Source organism: Danio rerio, chromosome 13 (assembly GCF_052040795.2).
Source record: "Danio rerio strain M-AB ecotype USA chromosome 13, GRCz13ab, whole genome shotgun sequence".
In the NCBI taxonomy this organism is placed as follows: Eukaryota; Metazoa; Chordata; class Actinopteri; order Cypriniformes; family Danionidae; genus Danio; species Danio rerio.
In genome coordinates, this window is record NC_141033.1 from 30,437,501 (window position 1) to 30,456,794 (window position 19,294).

The following is a 19,294-nucleotide window of genomic DNA, read 5'->3' on the forward strand; positions in this document are numbered from 1 at the left end:
CCCCGGGTCCATCTGACGCACAAGCCCGACTTCAACACTTGAGCTTCTGAAATTACGTTCTGACTCAATTTTTAAATAAAGAATTCTGACCATCTGCTGCTGCTGGTTCCATGTGAAAATGTCAAGCTTTAGTGGCTCGTTGGTCTAGGGGTATGATTCTCGCTTTGGGTGCGAGAGGTCCCGGGTTCAAATCCCGGATGAGCCCTTGCAGGTGTCATGTGTTTTACAGGGCAATATGGCTTTCATAAAACCTTCTTTCGAAGAATTCCAGTTTGTCAGCAGTTAGTATCGCCACATATAACATTCCTTGTCTGGTGGACTAGGAGTATGATTTTCGCTCATGCCGTGAGAGCTCCCAGGATCAAATTTTGGTTGAGCCCTTACAGATATCTTCTGTTTTGTAAGGGTATTGTGGCTTACACAGAGGCCTTTTTTTGAGAATGCCGGTTTGTCAGCAGTTAGTGTTGTTACGTAAAGTTGCTGTCTTGCACTGGCCCTTGGGTCAAGGGGTATGATTCTGGCTTTGGGTGCGAGAGGCTGATCGTCCAAATCCCGGACGATCCCTTGCTGCTGTCTTGTGTTTTAAAGGGCATAATAGCTTTCATAAAAATGTCTTTTGAATACTTTCACTTTGTCAGCAGATAGTATGGCCACATAATATATTCCTTGCATAGTGGCTAGTGGCTTGCTGGTCTAGGAGTATGAATCTTGCTTATACTGCAAGAGCTCCCAGGTTCGAATTAATGAGTAAGCCCTTAAGTTTGTCTGGGGCCTCATGTTCGAAGACTTGCGTTGAAATCATACTTAAACATTTGTGCGTACACAGTAAATAAATCAGATGTATGAAACACTGCGTACGTAGAATCACATGCATAATCTCTTTGTACATCCAAATGAACATGAAACTGAGTTCAACATGCTCAAGCGCAAAACCCCTCCCTACCTCCTCCTCCGCATGATTATGCTAATTTGACTCTACTTTGGCAAAACCAAACAAAGAAGCAATGGCAAAAACAAGCAAAAAGAGAAATTTTGAACAGAATGTGAATTGGAGGTGCGCCTATTGGAGGTAGACTGGAGAAAAGCGGTGTTATTTGCAAGTTTATCCTCCGTAATTAATAACAAAAGAAAAAAATAGAATGGGAGAGTTTAGCTGATGCTGTAACGCAGCAGGGTCTCATTGGACACCTTGTTGGAATGAGCTAATAGAGTGATAGTTGAGCAGACTCTAGCAGCGCGAGTGGCGTAGCTTATAAAGCGCATGGCTATCTGATTGGACACTATCATTTCTGATCGTTGTTTAAATACAGAGTCTGATGAACTTATTTTTCTTTTTTTCCCATTACATATCAGATTTTGCCAACGCTATATCATAAGAAAGACAAGTAGGCATCATTAATAAGTTTGTGTATTATGTTAAGCGCATTTGAGCATCACATTATTTTTTATTTTTTTATCATTATTTGCACATTTATAAATGAAAATGTTTCTAATTCACATATGCATATTTGTCTTCAGATGGCGCCTTTATAGCAATGTGTGTGCAGTCGATCGCTCTGATTACATTGGGAAAACCACCAATCGCATCACAGTAATGTCATGAATTATCCTTCGTAACGGCCCTTTGCGATGTTTACAGGCAAGCCACTCATGCCATTCAATAACTCTGAGATGGTCTACTAGTAACTCCTCTGTAAGATTCCAGGGTTGCTGAGCTTCCGAAATGTCATCATTGATCATGTCCTCTTGATGTAAATGCAGGCCTTGTGCAAATCTGATAGAACCATCAAACTAATTATTATACCACAGTTCTTTTGAACTTTTTGGTTTGAAACACAAAGTTTGCATCAACTGCACCTGATTTGAAAATTGTCCACTGCTAAACAAAAACAGCATTAATGATGGAAAATATTCGTGTGATATTGTATACAGAGCTCTGTCAATACATTTAGGACTAGTGTACGATATTTGTAAAATCTTTCTAATATTAATATTAATTGTCAGAGCGTATAGATTGAGAGTGCTAATTGCCATTGAGCTTCAAAAGGCAGGGTCAGACACTCATGTTGCTCCACCAGGCCTAATGCTGACCAACACAGCATCCTAAAAATAACAGCAATTAATATGCATATGTAACAGTGTGAAAAATACTTTCATTTTGACGTTTTATTTGTTTATTTATTTTTATTTAATTCATGGAAATAGAAACTGAAAGCAATTTGTATTATTTTCCTTTGCTGTCCTTTAACTGTTTACCATTACTAGTAATCTTTTTGTCAAACTGAAGTTTCATATGTTATGTTATGATGTTATATTTATGGGTTATGAACTTCGCAATTTTGTTCCTATTGTTTATAGTTAATCAGTGGTGTTTGGATAGCGGAACAATTTTTGGGGTGATGTTTGAGGGGGGAGCAACTTTAGCGGGACACTTCTGGCTTTCTAGAGAGTGCGCATGTGCTGAAATCGTCAGTCCGACGTTTTGCACTGCTGACGAGCGCATGGCTCTCCGTCTCTCATCTATATACATGGTATGAGCACAATATTGATAAATATGAGTATATCCTGCTTGACAACAATTATATAAGTGTGTATAAGTGTATCTAACGATGGATTGTTGTAAATGAAGTTTGATGTGTTGAGTTTAAGCTTGATTTATTCATGAGGTTTATGCTGCTAACTGTTTAGCATTGTGCTCGGTTTTGCTAGTGTGTGTGTTGGAGACAGAGAGAGAAAGTCCAGTTGATGTCCAGTTGCTCCACTGCTGTTTATTTATTCTTTTCAGGTATGTTAATTAATTTTGCTTATAAAGAAAAAGGGAAAGGTTTACAGTTATATGTAAATGAACATATTTTGTTTAACCAGATGTTTTATATATATATTTTGTATATTTATTTTCCTCTTTGCCCTTTTATATACATTTAATTTAATATTGTATTTTGTGCTGAAATCGTGAGTCCGACGTTTTGCACTGCTGACGAGCGCATGACTCTCCGTCTCTCATCTATATACATGTGTGTGTGTTGGAGACAGAGAGAGAGAGTCCAGTTGATGTCCAGTTGCTCCACTGCTGTTTATTTATTCTTTTCAGAATAAACAAGTTTCATCTCTGAAGTGGTCGTGGGTTTGTGAATTCTAAACTGTCCATGCTACATAAATTTGGTGCCGTGACCCGGATGTCATCTGATCTGCTGGAGCTGATCGCTGGGATTCGCAATGTGAATACACAACGCTCGATATTGGAGTCTGAAGAACTTTCTGTGACATTCTGGTAGCAGTTTGGACACTATTAACAGTTTCACATCACGCATTACACATACACAGGACTTTACTTTGCTTAATTTTATTTTTATGTGTTTTACTGTTGTTATTTTTTTGCAAAGTGTGAAGCTACTGTGAATTTAATTCATTGTATATAAACTGCTTTATTAATTTTTCACAACATGGCTGGTAGAGGATGGAGTGGGGATCTGATAACACCACACATCGGCAGAGGTCGGGGTGTGATGGGGGTAGGTGAACCTGCTGTTGGCAGACCACGTGTGTTGGTTTATGACTCTGAGACCATTCCAGTCAGGTCCAGTGTAGATGAGGTTAGTAAACCAACTTCCTCCACCCCTGAAAATGCTAGTGCTGAGAATGTCACGCAGCAACTAAAGAACCACCAGTTTTTAGAGGGGATGGTAGCGACAAATGCACTATCATGGAGTGGATTGAGCAAATGAAAGTGTATTTAAGCAAAAAAGACTATGACAAAACTGATCGCGTAGAGGAGATTTTAAATCATCTTTCCGGCCGCGCAAAAAGCATCGTTAAGGTAAAGTTGAAAAGCAGCCCGGCTGCAGCATTCAGTCCTGATGTTGTCTATGAGGTGCTACAGCGTTATTTTAGTGAAAGCCCTGGCTCGTGCCAGCCGCTCGCCGATTTCTATGCAACGCAACCCAAGAAAAGCGAGCACCCCGTGGACTATTGGGTTAGACTGAATGAGGCAGCTGAGCAAGCTGATTCACATTTGAAAAGACGTGGTAGCAAAATGGAAAACATGAGTTCGGAGGTGGCGATGATGTTTATTAGAAACTGCCCTAGTCCTGATCTTTCCAGCGTCTTTAGATGCAAGCCCATAAGCAAATGGTCAGCTGAGGAGGTCCAAGAGGCCATTGATGAGTATGAGAGAGATTGTAAGTCTTGGAAGCCAGCCCTGCCTGTACCTAAAGTTGTTGTAAATCAAGCTGTATTTGCCGAGAAAACAGTGGGAACCGAGGCAGCAGTAGGAAGTGAAAGTGTGGGCGTTTCTTCAGCATTGTGCATCGCAAACACCCATGCTAAAGCTAACGAAGTCAATGATACAGGTACACTGGAGCGGGTGCTGAAAATGTTGGAGAGGGTACTAGAGCGTACAGCCTTACCTGTTTCAGAACCGAATCCTCGTGTGTCGCAGTGGTATCGCGCTTCCCCATGTGAAGTCTGTGGCGATCGTTCGCATTCGACTCGCTCTCATTGTATGAAAGAGAGAAGATGCCTCGCTTGTCTTGAAATTGGGCATCAACGGAAAGCATGTCACAAGGTTGCAGGTCAAACTGCACCCCGGGCCCCTGATGTAAATAATCAGGGAAACTAGCCCACTCGCATCGAGGAGGGGACGATGTGAGTGAGGCTAGTCAGCCCCTCACCTGTGAAGATGACCCAATGTTCATCTATAGTAATCACTGTCAGGTTGAGTCGGGTGGCCGTATCATTTTGTTTCAGAACATAGCAAAAGTGGAAAAAGCTGACAGTTTGTTCTATACTGATGTTTTGATAAATGATGCAGTCACCTGCCGAGGCCTTTTAGACAGTGGTTCGATGGCATGCACAATTAATGAAGAGACCGAATGCAGGCTGCTGGATGTTTGTGGGATCCTCGAGCCTAATGACCAGCATACCAATATTTTACTTGTCGGTTGCGGTGGTGTTCAGGTGAGGCCCAAATGCATCTACCAGTTGAAGATGGTTGTATACGGACATTCAGTGAGTGTGCCTACCTTGGTTGTGCCAGGACAGAAGGATCAGTTGATTGTTGGTACAAATGTCAACAAGTATGTCCTCAGTGAAATAAAGAAATCCCAGAGTTATTGGCGTGTGATGAGTCAGTCAGATTCATCCGGAGAACCAGAGATCCATCGATTTTTGAGTATGTTGTCTGGTCATGATAGGTGGGAGGGGGGTAGCATTCCAAGTGTTGTTGGCACCGTTAAGCTCACTCGTGCTGTCACTCTCTTACCTCAACAGGAGCACCTAGTCTGGGGTAAACTGCCGACCAGTTCCACCATTTCCGTGGGGAGTACTGTTCTGATCGAACCATCTAGCACGCAAACTCGTAGTAAAGCTGTTCTGATTGGACGATCCTTAGCCACTTTACCGGGCGATAGGTGGTTACCGGTTAAGGTAATCAATACGTCCGATAAACTGGTCACACTGAGGCGGAATGCTAAAATAGCAGATGTATTTCCTATTTTAGCAGTTGAGGACTTAGATTTCCAAGACGGGCAAGATCATGCGAAAACTGTAAGTGCTCAGAGCCAGTCTCTCATCTCTAGCACAGTAGTTGGGGGTAGTTCCCTCCAAGGTATCCGTAATGAGTTGCAGGAACTCGGTTTGAGCGATCTTGACATAGAGTCCTGTGAAGTAAGTCCGCACTGGAAAGAACAACTTCTGCAGTTAGTTGGGAGATACCAAGATGTGTTTTCTAAACATAAACTAGACTGCGGCAACGCCAAAGAGTTCGTCCATAAGATCCATCTGTCTGATGCTCGCCCTTTTAGACTTCCGTATCGTCGTGTTCCTCCAGCCCAGTATCAGAAATTGAGAATGGTGCTTTCTGAAATGGAGGAGCAAGAAATTATTCGTAAGTCCTGTAGTGAGTGGGCGTCCCCGTTGTTTCTGGTATGGAAAAAGAGTGGTGATCTTCGCGTCTGCGTGGATTATCGCTGGTTGAATGCCAGAACGGTCAAGGACGCTCACCCTTTACCTCATCAGGCGGATTGCCTGGCAGCCTTGGGTGGGAATGCAGTGTTTAGTGCGATGGATCTTACCTCCGGCTTTTATAATATTGCGATGGCAGAGGAAGACAAAAAGTTTACGGCCTTCACAACACCTATGGGTCTGTATGAGTTCAACCGGTTACCACAAGGGTTGTGCAATAGTCCCGCCAGTTTCATGCGTCTGATGATGAATATCTTCGGTGACCAAAACTTTTTGTCTTTGCTCTGTTATCTAGACGATTTACTGGTGTACGCCCCAGACGAGGGAGAGGCTATTAAGAGACTTGAGATGGTGTTCGGTAGACTCAGGGGACATGGGTTGAAATTAGCGCCGAAAAAGTGTCATTTTCTCCGAAGGAGTGTGCGGTTCTTGGGGCACGTCATCGACAGCTCTGGGGTAGCTACAGATCCAGACAAAGTGAGTGCTATCGGGGCAGTCATGGAGTCCGACTTAATGATGGAGGATGGGGTAACTCCGTCCCAAAGGAAGATTAAATCGTTCCTTGGGATGGTGTTATACTATCAGAGATTTATCCAGGACTGTTCTGCCATAGCGAAACCACTTTTTGCTTTGACGGCCGCTCCGAGGGGTAAAAAATCTCCAGGGAAGGGTGTTGCTGCCTTTAAAAAGCTGAGTCCTGATGATTGGAAAGAGGAGCACAGTAGGGCCTTTCAACAGTTGAAGGCTGCTCTGATAAGCTCTGTGATATTAACACATCCTGATTTCAGCCGCCCATTTATTCTGTCTACAGATGCGTCCACTGACGGCTTGGGTGCTGTTTTATCACAAGTTGCAGAGGGTGAGACTAAGGCCCGACCAATTGCTTTTGCAAGTAAGTCTCTTACGCGTGCTCAAGCGAAATACCCTGCTCACCGCTTAGAGTTCTTGGCTTTAAAATGGTCCATTTGCGATAAATTCAGCCACTGGCTGAAGGGCCAAGAGTTTGTTGTATGGACGGACAACAATCCATTAACTTACATTCTTACCAAGCCTAGACTCGATGCGTGTGAGCAGAGGTGGGTTTCAAAATTGGCTCCCTATCAGTTCAGTATCAAGTACATACCGGGCAGTAAGAATGTAGTGGCCGATGCCTTAAGTCGTCAACCCTTTGTTCAACACAGAGTTAGCCAGAGACTGTTGAATGAGCCTTATAATGTGTTGCTTGAAGAAGCGGAACAGCTCAAAGAGGGGACAGTGCAGGATGTATTCAGATTTGGTGTGGATACTCAGGGCACTGAAGGTTCCCTGATGCTAAACGCTTGTTCACTGTCTAGTGCTGAAGTGTCTGCAGTGTTAGATGGTCACACTGACTGGGAAGTGGGTGTACAGGCGAGACCAATCTCTTGGATTGCCCATGGGGCACATCAGTTGCTGCCTCCTGGGCAATGTCCAATACCGGTTCTTTCGCTAGACGAACTGCGAGATAGGCAACAGAGTGATCCTTGTTTGTCCAGGGTTTTGTTTTATGTTAATAGGGGTAGGAGAGTCACACGACGTGAGCGTTCAGGTGAGACGCGTAAAGTGCTGCGGGTCTTAAAACAATGGGACAGACTGAGGATGCTTGATGATGTTTTGTATCGCGTGAGCAAGAACAATCTTACAGGAAAGAAGCAGTTACAGTATGTTGTTCCGTCATCACTGATCGCACAAGTAATGGAGGGTGTACACGATGAGGCAGGACACCAGGGCCAGATTAGGACGATGCACTTGGCTAGGCAGAGATTCTTTTGGGTTGGGATGGAACACGACGTTCGCAAATACGTTAAGTGTTGCAAGCGCTGTGTTGTCAGTAAGACATTAGATCCAGATGGCCAAGCCCCACTCGAAAGTGTAAAGACATCAAGTCCTATGGAGTTGGTCTGCATTGATTTTTGGTGTGCAGAAGGCTCCAGAGGTCAAAGTCTGGACGTGTTGGTGGTAACGGATAATTTTTCCCGTATGTCGCATGCCTTTCTATGTCGCGATCAATCGGCGAAGCAGGTAGCAAAGCAGTTGTGGGATCGATATTTTTGTGTGTATGGTTTCCCTGATCGGATCCATTCTGATCAGGGAGCTAATTTTGAAAGTAACCTGATCCGAGAGCTGTTGCTAGTTGCTGGGGTAAAAAAATCTCGAACTACCGCTTACCATCCCATGGGAAACAGCAGTGTTGAACGGTTCAATAGAACCTTGGGAAACATGATCCGTGCCCTTCCGGCTAGGTCTAAAGAAAGGTGGTCACAGTTAATCCCGACATTGACTTTTGCGTATAACTGTACTGCGCATGAATCCACCGGGTATGCCCCGTTCTACCTAATGTTTGGTAGGATCCCAAAACTGGCCGTGGACGTCATGTTCAGCAACGTTGAGAGAGATTGTGAGGTTGTCGATATTGACAAGTACGTGAAAAGATTGAAGGATGACTTGAAGTTAGCTATAACTGCTGCTCAGAAGAATGTGGATGTCAGTCAGCAACGTCAGACTTGTACAACCAGAGGATGAAGGGCTGTGTCATTGAGTTGGGTGATCAAGTTTTACTTGCCAACAAGGGTGAACGGGGGAAGAGAAAATTAGCCGATAGATGGGAGTCTACGCCTTACAGGGTAGTTGCTCTAAACCCCCAGTGTCACATCTACCATATACGCAATACCAGAAAGGGCTTAGAGAAAACTGTTCACCGAAACTTACTGTTACAGGCAAACTTTCTTCCACTGGAATTGGAAGATTCCGCATTATCCGGGGGTAGTGATGGGTCTGTCTTAGGAAGCAGAAGCGTGTCTGTGGATGATGTTGCTGGTCTTGAACTGGAGTTGTGCTCTGTGTCTGAACGGGTTGCGAGTTGGGTGGAAAAGACTGCTGTTTCTGAGGGTTCTCCACAAGAGTTTTTAAGTGGATCTGGTGATGCTGTCTTAACAAGACTTTCCGAGATGCTGGAGCAAGCGCAGACTCCATCAGAGGCTGACTACATCGAAGAGATTTGTGGTGCAAGTAGTGACAACTTGAGTCGTGGTTCTTGCAGTCGGTGTTCTGAAATTGTGCTACGCGATGATTGTACTCCATCTGCTGGAGTTGTACCACCTTCGGATCAGGTGACAATTGGAGTTAGAACGAGAGTAGGTAGAGTGGTGAAACCTGTGAACAGATTAATAGAGAACATGACTCAGTCCTTAAAAACACTTAACACAGTTGGTGGGGTTGTAAAGTCTTTGTTGAAGTGAAAGTACATTGAATTACATTATTTACTTGAGAGTCAGAACATTCGAGTTGATGCATCTCTGAATATCGGTTGTCCCAGATTCAAGTTATGAATGGTGTATAAGGCACCGTTTTTGCAGGTGACTGCAGCGGGCCTGATCAACCTGCTGTCGTCATCTTCCCTTCTACGTGGGGAAACATTTTGTTGTACTATGTTCTGGGTAAAGTGGGTTATATACTGAAGAGTGTAATATCGATATAATAGTCCAAATTTGAGAAGTTCAGGGGGAAGAATGTAACAGTGTGAAAAATACTTTCATTTTGACGTTTTATTTGTTTATTTATTTTTATTTAATTCATGGAAATAGAAACTGAAAGCAATTTGTATTATTTTCCTTTGGTGTCCTTTAACTGTTTACCATTACTAGTAATCTTTTTGTCAAACTGAAGTCTCATATGTTATGTTATAATGTTATATTTATGGGTTATGAACTTCGCAATTTTGTTCCTATTGTTTATAGTTAATCAGTGGTGTTTGGATAGCGGAACAATTTTTGGGGTGATGTTTGAGGGGGGAGCAACTTTAGCGGGACACTTCTGGCTTTCTAGAGAGTGCGCATGTGCTGAAATCGTCAGTCCGACGTTTTGCACTGCTGACGAGCGCATGGCTCTCCGTCTCTCATCTATATACATGGTATGAGCACAATATTGATAAATATGAGTATATCCTGCTTGACAACAATTATATAAGTGTGTATAAGTGTATCTAACGATGGATTGTTGTAAATGAAGTTTGATGTGTTGAGTTTAAGCTTGATTTATTCATGAGGTTTATGCTGCTAACTGTTTAGCATTGTGCTCGGTTTTGCTAGTGTGTGTGTTGGAGACAGAGAGAGAGAGTCCAGTTGATGTCCAGTTGCTCCACTGCTGTTTATTTATTCTTTTCAGGTATGTTAATTAATTTTGCTTATAAAGAAAAAGGGAAAGGTTTACAGTTATATGTAAATGAACATATTTTGTTTAACCAGATGTTTTATATATATATTTTGTATATTTATTTTCCTCTTTGCCCTTTTATATACATTTAATTTAATATTGTATTTTGTGCTGAAATCGTGAGTCCGACGTTTTGCACTGCTGACGAGCGCATGGCTCTCCGTCTCTCATCTATATACATGTGTGTGTGTTGGAGACAGAGAGAGAGAGTCCAGTTGATGTCCAGTTGCTCCACTGCTGTTTATTTATTCTTTTCAGAATAAACAAGTTTCATCTCTGAAGTGGTCGTGGGTTTGTGAATTCTAAACTGTCCATGCTACACATATTTCCTATGTTTCCTAACATAAGAATTTTTCCATTTAACTGTTAAGAATTCAAGCTTTAAATTACACCTTATAGCACAATAAATCACAAAAGTTAGATAACTCCAAGCACCTGTTATCATCATGAGCCTAGAGATGATACATAACATAATAATCACAAGCTTTAGTACATAGTCTCCAGTTTTTGTTTATGACAGCATAGTTTTATAGTATTTCTATTGAACTAAACTTTTTTTTATCATAGACAGACAGACTAAAATCATATAACTGTGCCATAGCATACCTGTACACAAAGCACATCCAGTTGAAGTGGGAGACCTTTGACATGCTGAATATAGATTTGTGTCTAATTGACCTCTTCAGTTTCCTCCTTCTGTGGTTATGGCTTTTGCAAACCCTGAAGATCTACACAAATAAAGATAAGAATGACACAGGCCAAGGTAGTGGCCAGAACAGTAATTAGCAAACATTTTCATGTCAAGGACTCCCAAATTAATGTGTATTTAGAATCTGACAATATTTTGTGCCAGGAACCCCCATAAAATGTGTGCTATGTTTCTAAAGTGTTGAATTTTGTTCTAGAAACAGCCAATCTATAAGCGCACAACGTTTTGACGTGTGATTTTGTACATTAGTATTAGTGTATAGTAGTGTATTTCTAGAAATTAATGTTAACATGAATTAAGATATATTGGGCACTCCTATCAGCTCACAATTAAAAATAGTTAAATTAAATTTAATTTTTACTAGAATTCTGGACCAAAATACCCATGTATGTTGTCATTTCATGCAATTAGAATAAACTTATAATGCCTAGTTGTCCACACAAACTGATTCCTTTATTTCATCTTGTGTTTGCATTTTTGACATCTCATCTATCTTCTTAGAAACCTTTTCTTCTGTATCCATTCAAATATTTTTCAGTGTCTTCTTTTAGAATTAGTTGTGCCTTCTATAAGCTCCCTTAGCTCAGTGGCTAAACCTGTCAGGGTTCTGCCACTCTGGTCTTGTAAATTCTTGTTTTGCTGGCAGAGTCCGGACACTAGCTCTGTCTTGTCCTGTTTCTGTCATTGTGTGTGTCTCTTTATGAGCGCAATATGTAAACGCGCTTGGAACGTGCGCGTCCCTGCTTGATGCAGGCAGGTGAGGTCTGTGCATGTTTGCAATTGCGCGCTCTCATCTGGGTGTTCACGTTCATCTGTCTGCAGCGTGGTGTTTCACATGCACGCTACGTGTGTGAGTGCACGGTGAGTGTTTTTTATTCATCTTGTACTTGTGTCTCACGTTTAGTCTTCTGTTGCTGTTGTGTTTAACACGTGGTGCATGTTTACATGCACTGCGTGATTGTGTTGTCATGGTCACGCTGTTAATGAGTTTTCTCATTGGCTGCGTGTTCTAGTCTCATTTTATATAAGTGCATGGCTTGTGTTGTCTCTTTGTGTCATGTGCTCTCTCGTCTATTGTCTAGTCCCACCCTCCTTGTTGACCCATTATTAATTAATGTTCATCTGTTTGTGTGTTAATTTATGTCTGCTGTCCTGTGCCAGTTCGTCATCTTTGTAGCCTTGTCCTGTTTGTCCAGCCCTGATCCCTACCAGCCTTCCCAGTGAAGTTTGTTTGTGTGTTTTGTTAATGTTTTCCCCCTCTGGGTAGTTTTTTTTGCCTTTTATTTTTATTTTCTTATTAATAAATACCCATTATTTGCTGCACCTAAGGCCTCCCTCCTTTTCCCTAACACAAACCATGACAAAAACAGGCATTTTTTACCTACAATTTTACAATATGACTTGATTAGGGCCTACCTATTTTCTTATCCTCTGTTCATCATACTAGCTTCCTGAGTCTCTGTGACTAGCTCCCGCCGGATTGTTTTAATTTTATTTAAATATTATAGGTTGACGGTGACGAGGGTGAAACAAGCCAATCATAACTGTATTCACGGGCTGGAGGAGGAGCCATCTGCCCTCGTCCATCATATTGGCTGGTTATCAACTTGTCAATCACCAAGTGGTGAACCTACACAGACACCCCCATCCTTCACTCACTCAGCTCACATTAGCATTTATAAAGAATGAATACATGGTCTGGTAAAATGTCCGGTTTATTCATTTATATATGAATAAACTGTCAATCAACATTTTAGGATAAACCAGTAATAATACTTAGTGTATTCACAATGATTAATTTATAATAATCTATATGTGTGTGTGTGTGTGTGTGTGTGTGTGTGTATCGCTGTCTCTTTCTCTCTCTCTCTCTCTCTCTCTCTCTCTCTCAATTCAATTAAATTAAATTCAATTGTTGCTTTATTGGCATGACAAATGTTACAAATGTATTGCCAAAGCAGTTTTAAAGTTTACATAAAATGCATAATAAAAAACAGTAAACACAGTAAATATATATATATATATATATATATATATATATATATATATATATATATATATATATATATATATATATATATATATATATATTATATAAAAATAATTAAATAAAATATCAACAATATTTTAGTGAATATCAGTGATTCATTAGTATATCATACTAATCATAGTATATCATATATAGTATATCATATCAGTATATCATTTCATTCATACAAATCAATACAAAAATAATAATAGATCAAAATAAACGGTACATTTAACAATCAACATTTTAGGATAAACCAAAAAAAGGAGATTTGGCTTTCTTAAAGAACTGGAGACCTGTTTCACTGTTGTGCACTGATTACAAAATGTTTAACAAATAGGGTAAAATGTTATTTGGAATTAATTATTCATGGTGATCAGACATATTGTGTACCTGAAAGATCTATTATGGACAATCTTTTTCTTTTGAGAGATGTGATTGATTTGAGTTTTTAAAAAAATATTAATATGAGGATTTTATCATTAGATCAAGAAAAAGCCTTTGATCGGGTAGACCATGGTTACCTTTTTAGTGTTTTAAGTTGTTTTGGTTTTGGTGAAAAGTTCATTATTGGATAAAACTGTTATATCATGATGTTTCTACATTGGTGAAAGTGGGAGGAGGGTTGAGTGCCTCAATCCCTATAAGAAGGGGAATCAGGCAAGGATGTCCACTCTCTGGCCAGTTATACACTTTTTTTTTTTTTTTTTGAACCACTTTTAAGAAGAATGAGAAAAAATCTTAATGGTTTTTCAATACCTGATTATATAAATTGTGATTAGATAGTGTTATCTGCTTATGCTGATGATATATAACAGTTTTTATACATGGAGAAGATAATGTTAATATTCTTATAAAAAATATAGAGTTGTATGAAAAGGCTTCTACTGCAAAAGTTAATTGGAATAAAAGTGAAGCATTTGCAGTAGGTTGATGGATGAATAAGATACTTCCAGATCTACCAGGAGGATTAAAATGGGGAAGGGAAGGTCTTAAAATTTTAGGTGTGTTTTTAGGTTCTTCAAATTTTCAGGAAAAAAATTGGGAGGGACTGCTGGAGAAAGTGGTGGCCCGATTGTCTAGATGGAAATGGCTATTACCACAAATGTCTTATAAGGGGAGAGTTTTGGTAATAAATAATCTGGTAGCATCTACACTATGGCATAGGATGGTGGTGGTTGATGGTGGTCTATACAAAAGAAACTAGTAGATTTTTTCTGGACTGGTCAACATTGGATTCATGCTGCACAACTGTATTTGCCAAATTGTGAAGGAGGGCAAGGATTAATAGACATCAAAAGTAAAATTCAAGCTTTCAGACTAATTTCAGCCCAAAAACGTTTGTGTAAAAGCAAGTTGTCATGGATTCATACTGCTTGTGCAATCTTGAGAACAGTAAAGGGGCTGAATTATGATCTACATCTTTTCTGGATACAAACTGATGAGATGGATTTAACAGGGATTACATCGTTTTATAAATCAGTGTTACAAGCATGGAATAAAACTTTCAAGATTCAAAAAATATTTGACATCCCTAAATATTGGGTGTTGGAGGAACCCCTTTTTCATAATCCAGTGGTTCATGGTACAATGATATCTTCGAGGAGTGTACAGAACAATATGATTAAAAGGAACTGTACAAAGTTAAAACATCTGGTCACGGCGGATGGATGGAAGTCGATAGAGGACATAATGTTTTTTACAGGACTGAGATCCCATCATTTAGCTACACGATTCTTGGAGGAAATACACTCTTTTTTGCCTGGACAGTATAGAGTGATTTTACAAGAAGAAGACTCGAGTGAAGAAGTTAAAATTTTCCCTCTGGTGGTATCTTCAAATTGTGAATTTGGTGGGTTCGAGAAAGAGACTGGAATTTCTAAAACATGGACAGTTGACGGAATGTCCAAAGAGGTTTTATCTTATGTGTTAACAATGTTCACAAGGACATACTAAAAGGACAGTTATTGAAATGGAGTAAAAAGTTTGGACCTATTTCCCCTTAAGAGATCAGTGGAGGTCCCTATATAAATCTCCTCTTGAGAAAAGAATCAGGGACTTGCAGTGGAGACTTGTTCATGGGGCGATAGCTACCAACAGTCATGTGTCTCATCCTAATCCAATAGTTAGGAGGGAGTGTGCTTTTTGTGGTAAGGAAGAGAATGTAGAACATTTGCTTTTAAGTTGTACAAGATTGGAAGACCTTTTTAATGTTTTAAAAGACTGGTTTAGAGGTTTTGGTGAAACCTTTTCTGAATGTATATTTATAGGAGGAGTAAAATATAGAATGTCTTAAAAGATCATTTTTACTCTTTTAAATTATGTTATTGGCACAGCAAAATTGTCCATTTGGAAAACTAGAAAAAACAAAATACCAGGTGCTGGTGGAATAGATCCAGTGATTATGTTAAAAGGTTTAATTTCAAATAGATTGAAAATTGAATTTACTTTCTATGAATTGGTAGGAGATCTAGTAACATTTGAAGAAAAGTGGTGTCTAGGAAGCATTCTATGTAGTGTTTATGAAGAACAGCGTGTGCTTTATAAAAACAATAATAAGGTAGTTGGGTTTCATTTTTAATTTTTTTTTATAATCGACTCAAAGATGAATGAAATATGATGGGAATGAACATTTAATGGTTTGAGAATGTTTTGTTAAAAAAAAAAGAAAAAGAAAAATTGTATATAATAAAGCTGTTTTAAACCTCTCTCTCTTTCTCTCTTTCTGTTTAAAGTCAATATATGTTTAAAGTTTATTTTCCAAAATGCACTTCCTGGTGGGTATATTATCTTGGACCCTCCTGTTGCTCTGTTCTCATGTTCTCCATTAGTTTTTGCAACCCTTTTGCATCTGTGTGCGTGTTCCCTTTTGTCAATTCACTACTTGTATGTTAGTTATACTAAATTTATATCTGTATAATATAAATGTATGGTTGAAGTGTATTATGTGTTTATGGATGGATAGAGTGTATCTTGTGTGTATAGATGAAATGTATCGTGTGTATGTATGGACTGTATCATGTGTATGTGTATATGTATGTATGGAATGTATCAAGTGTATATAGATGGATGGATGGAGTGAATATGGATGGATATGTATCATGTGTGGCTCAGTAGCGGTAATGTGACTCACCTCTCACACCAGAGACCCGAGTTCTATCCCAGACCCTGACAGGAATGTGTAATATATATGTATAGACTGTATCATGTGTATATGGATGTGTATATGGAGTGTGGCTCAGTAGCTCAGTGGTAACATGACTCACCTCTCTCAGTGTATCATGTGTGCATGGATCGATGGAGTGTACCATGTGTATATGTATGAAGTGTATCATGTGTGGCTCAGTAGCTCAGTGGTAATGTGACTCACCTCTTAATGTTGGCATTTTACTGAATTTCTATAAGGATATATGTATTAAAGTTCGTTGTTGGGGGAAGAAGAAGACAGGGTCGGCGATTCAGGTAAGCAAACTGTTTTTATTATTTTCAGTTGCTAGCACAAGTGCAGCAGTGTGTGTGTGTGTGGTTGCTCTCTCTTCTCCCGACTGCTCCTCCCGTTCTTCTTAAGAAGGGAGTCTCTCCGGCCCAATCATTAGAAAGACAGGTGTTATTTATCATTTCTAATTGACCTGCTGATTAGCCGCCGGGCTCCTAGCATGCTCTTCCCCCTTGTTGGGTGTTCGATCACGCTTACCTCTCCACATACCCCCACGCCCGCCTCAGGCCATGGAGCCTTCCGGCCTGCAGCCCTCCCCCCCGCCCTCGAGAGGAAGTCGGCTACAGCCATTTGTGCACCCGGCCTGTGGATCACCTTGAACTTAAAAGGCTGTAAAGCTAGATACCAACGGGTGATCCGCGCATTGGTATCCTTCGTGAAGCCACTGGAGAGGAGCGTGATCTGAACAGAGGGCGAATTCCCTACCCAGGAGGTATTAGCAGAGAGTGAGAACGGCCCACCTGATCGCCAGGCACTCCTTCTCTATGGTGCTGTACTTAGCCTCACTCTTGCTGAGTTTGCGGCTAATGTACAGTACCGGCCGTTCCACTCCCGCCACCTCCTGCGAGAGAACCGCCCCCAGTCCCCGATCGGATGCGTCCGTCTGTAAAACAAAAGGGAGAGCAAAGTCAGGAGCGTGCAATAGCGGCCCCCCACAAAGTATAGACTTTACCTTTGGGAAGGCCTGTTGGTACTCTCTGACCATTAGACGGTATCTGGTCCCTCCTTTTTAGTGAGATCAGTCAATGAGCTGACAAGGGTCGAATAATTAGGGACAAAACGCCTATAATATCCTGCCAACCCCAAAAACTGTCTCACCTCCTTTTTGGTCTTAGATCTCGGACAGGTTGCAATAGCTGCAGTCTTATCAATTTAGGGCTGCACCTGCCCGTGACCTAAGTGGAAGCCCAGATACCTTACCTCCACTCGCCCAATTGAGCACTTTTTCGGGTTGGCCGTGAGCCCAGCGTGTCTCAGCGCCGACAATACCGCCCTCAGATGTTGCATTTGCCGCTGCCAATAATTACTAAAGATTATGATGTCATCTAAATAAGCAGCGGCATATACTGCGTGAGGGCCGAGTATTTTGTCCATTAGACGCTGAAATGTAGCCGGTGCCCCGAACAGCCCGTCACAAAGTGTCACAAATTGGTGTAATCCAAACGGCGTAGTGAAGGCTGCTTTTTCGCGATTATTGGAGTTAAGGGGTTCTGCCAATATCCTTTTGTTAAATCCAATGTCGAGTAAAATCGAGCAGCACCTAACCGGTCGAGCAACTCATCAATACGCGGCATTGGATGTGCGTCGAATTTCGACACAGCGTTGACTTTTCTTTAATCCACACAGAAACGGATCGAGCCGTCCGGCTTAGGTACTAAGACAATCGGGCTGGCCCAGTCGCTGTGGGATTCTTCTACTACTCCCATTTTCAACATATTACTCAATTCTTCCTGAATAACTTTTTTCTTGTGTTCAGGAGGCGATACGGCCGGGTCACAACAACCATGCCCGGTTCACTCTCGATGTGGTGCTGAATCAAATTAGTTCAACTGGGTAGGGGTGAGAACACGTCAGAATACTCTCGTTGAAGGTGCCGGATATCAATGAGCTGGCTAGCCGAGAGATGATCGCCCCCGGTGACCAGAGCGCCCGGCCGCTGTCGGCCGGTGCTCTCTGGCCCCAAGTCATCCTCATTTGTAACCAGCGTAACCAGCATCACCTCCTCTGGCTCCCTCCACTGTTTTAGCAGATTAATATGATATATTTGACGTGAACCAACCCTATCCGAACGAACTACCTCATAATCGAGATCGCTGACTTGTCGTGTGACCACAAATGGCCCTTGCCACTTGGCGAGTAATTTAGAGCTGGAAGTGGGTAGCAGTACAAGTACTTTATCTCCCTGTGAAAATTTACGGAGTTTAGTGCCAATATCATATCGCCAGCGTTGGTCATCCTGGGCCTTAAGCAAATTCGCCTTAGAGAGCCACCCCAGTGTGTGGAGTTTTGCTCTAAGGTCCTCCCAAGCCGCTCTAACAACATCCAAAACCTCTCTGGGCTGTCTGCCATAGAGAAGCTCGAAGGGGGAAAACCCCGTGGAGGCTTGGGGAACCTCCCGCACAGCGAATAATAAGGGCTCCAACCACTTATCCCAATTTTTCTCATCCTCATGAACAAATTTACGGATCATTGATTTAAGCGTGCGATTAAATCTTTCCACCAGCCCGTCTGTTTGTGGGTGATAGACACTGGTGCGAATAGATTTAACGCCCAATAATCTGTAAAGCACGCACAACGTGCGTGACATGAACGTGGTGCCTTGATCAGTGAGAATCTCTTTGGGGATTCCCACTCGGGAGATTATACGAAACAGAGCCTCCGCAAAACTCTTTGCTGAGATGTTACGGAGCGTGACTGCTTCCGGGTATCGGGCTGCATAATCCACCAGAACTAATGCAAACCGGTGCCCGCGTGCAGATCGCTCTAATGGCCCGATGAGATCCATACCAATTCTCTCGAAGGGGATCTCCATAATTGGTAATGGACGCAAAGGGGCTTTTGGGGTGGCCGGTGGATTTACCAGCTGACATTCACGGCACGCAGCGCACCATCTGCTGACGTCACCGTGAATGCCCGGCCAAAAGAATCGGGTCATGAGGCAATTTAGTGTGGCCGCCTGACCTAACTGTCCAGCCATAGGATTAGAATGAGCCGCCTGAAAAAGCATTTCCCAGCAGCTCTTTGGTACTAATAACTGGGTTGTATTTTCTTTTGTCTGAGTGTCTTGGGTCACTCGATACACCCTATCATTAATAACCGCAAAATACGGATAGGAGAGGGGTCGATCAGGCTGGAGGATTTACCCATC

General features: G+C 41.6%; 1 non-coding gene across 1 annotated transcript; it reads left to right on the forward strand.

Moving 5' to 3' along the window:
• The first annotated feature begins 133 nt into the window (after window positions 1-133).
• trnap-ugg (transfer RNA proline (anticodon UGG)) lies at window positions 134-205 on the forward strand. The gene has a single exon. It is a non-coding gene; the product is annotated as a tRNA-Pro (tRNA).
• Window positions 206-19,294: the final 19,089 nt, after the last annotated feature.